This window comes from Pygoscelis adeliae, unplaced genomic scaffold (assembly GCF_000699105.1).
Source record: "Pygoscelis adeliae isolate BGI_AS28 unplaced genomic scaffold, ASM69910v1 Scaffold87, whole genome shotgun sequence".
NCBI lineage: Eukaryota > Metazoa > Chordata > Aves > Sphenisciformes > Spheniscidae > Pygoscelis > Pygoscelis adeliae.
Window position 1 is genome coordinate 4344866 of NW_008825098.1, and position 2052 is coordinate 4346917.

Genomic DNA, 2052 nt, shown 5'->3' on the forward strand with positions numbered 1-2052 from the left:
GAAAATATTTTCCGGGCTCAATATTGAACTTATTCCATAGTAAGGAAATATGAACTTTGTGCAATGGGCTAGATCAGCTATATTTGTTGACAGGAAAAACAAGAATGAAAACAATGAAATCTTTACAGCCAAACACCCGCACTAGGCTTGTCTGACTCCATTGGAAAGTATCAGCAGATTGAAAGCCAAATTTATCAAGCTCAAAAGCCACAAAAGTCTTTCTGACTGAATAAAAAAAAAAAAAGGGATGCAAGCACTGATTTGTATAGTACTGAAAGCAGTTGGTGGGGAAGGAACTTTTCATATGACTCAGACTCGGTAGCTTTAGGAGATACTCATCTTGCATTCTAAGTCCCTAAAAAGAACTTTGAAGTATCTATTGCATTTACATGCAAAGAAACCAAACCAGGTGACCCTCAAAACCAAGTTATACCACACAATAACTTTCCAGATTCAACAGCTGCTTATTACTCCTATTTGTGTGTGGTTACCTCCCTTTTTCTTCCATAAAGGATTGAACATGTTTTTGGAAAAGACCTGGTAAATTTTTTTTCAGAGTTCTTTTCAAATATTATGAAAAATTCTAAGAACCAAATAATTCCACTACCTATAAAAGAACAATGTTTCAAATCCTTGTTTAATAAATATATAGGTGTGTATATCTGTCTACCTCTATCTCAACACACGTTTATACAGTTCCAGCTGTCTTCTCTTTACTGCCATTATTGTCTGAACTAGTATAAAAACAGTCCTTGAAATTCAAGGATTACCAATACTTTAAGCAGCCTTCTTCCCAACGTTTTTCACAGCTATTGAAACAAAACAAACATCCCAAATTATTTTTAATGCTGCTGGCTTATGGTCTTTTTCTTTACTAATCACAATGGATTATTAAAAAAGAACACAGACGCGGCTTATTCCAAATAAAGGAAACCTACAGAAATTAGATTCTCAAGATATCACTGTATTAATACGGCCTGAGAACAAGACATGCCTGTTCAGTCATGCCTTGGTTTCATTGTCTCTCATTAAAGTAAGCAACCACTAAGTTACCTTGGCATTCGTGATACTGTTGTCTGCAAAGAAAAAAAAAAACTGCTAAAATGTGCCTTAAGCAAAGGACAGAGAAAAGCTGACTGGGCCAGGAGCCAGCATTAGGCACTGTGTACCAAGTGTACTAATGCAAGACTTTGGGGATCACTATCTTGGCACATGTGACATTAGTTTCTACAATTATGAAACATACTGAATTGTTCTTCTGAGCAGGAGGCGCAGGGCCTCCCAGAGTCAGGAACCACCACCTCCCATAGGTGGGAGCTCCTACGCAGCGCTCTCCTTTTTTCTTCAAAAAAATATTCAGATGAGCATTAGGGTAAAAATCTAGAATTCTGCTGTGGTTTTCTGCCCTGTCTTATCTCCTGAGCAACCTTGAGCAAGCAGTTATCTATTAACAGAGTTTTCTTGAAAATTTAGATACAAGAAACTAAATCTCTCCAGAGCTGTACTGCCACAGAGGGTTAAAATTAACTCCATGCTGGCTACGTGATGAGGTCTTTTGCTTGTACCAACTTCAAGACTTGATGGAGCTTTACTCAAGCTACCGTCTACACCCTAAATTTCCAGAACATCCACCTCACAAAAAAAACCATGAATAATTGTCTGCTAGAGTATACAAATTAAAATAATCGTCTGAAATGTCACCCTACTACCCACTGACTATAGATAAGACTGTAAGGAGACACATTTCTTCTACACGAAGATCAGCAAATTCTGGGGGTATGGTTTCAAGAGGATAAAGCCATCTCATGGCTTCCTTCACTTTTAGTGAGTTTTGGGTTTGGGGTTTTTTGTATATTTTGTTTTCTGTGGGTGGTTTGTTGGGGTTTGTTTGTTTGTTTAGGTTGGGTAATGATCCGAATCCACTTATCAGACAACAGGAGGAGGCCCGGAGGCTTCAAAAGGGATGGTGTAGATTGCAGGCATGAATGAGGAAAGAGACCTACCTTTTCAGAAGCTATGAACCATTAACTCAACTCAGTCATGTCAAGAACA

General features: G+C 38.1%; 1 protein-coding gene across 1 annotated transcript in view; it reads right to left on the reverse strand.

The window, feature by feature from the left end:
• Positions 1–2052, reverse strand: part of PAPSS1 (3'-phosphoadenosine 5'-phosphosulfate synthase 1) — a 39713-nt gene that overhangs the window by 29485 nt on the left and 8176 nt on the right.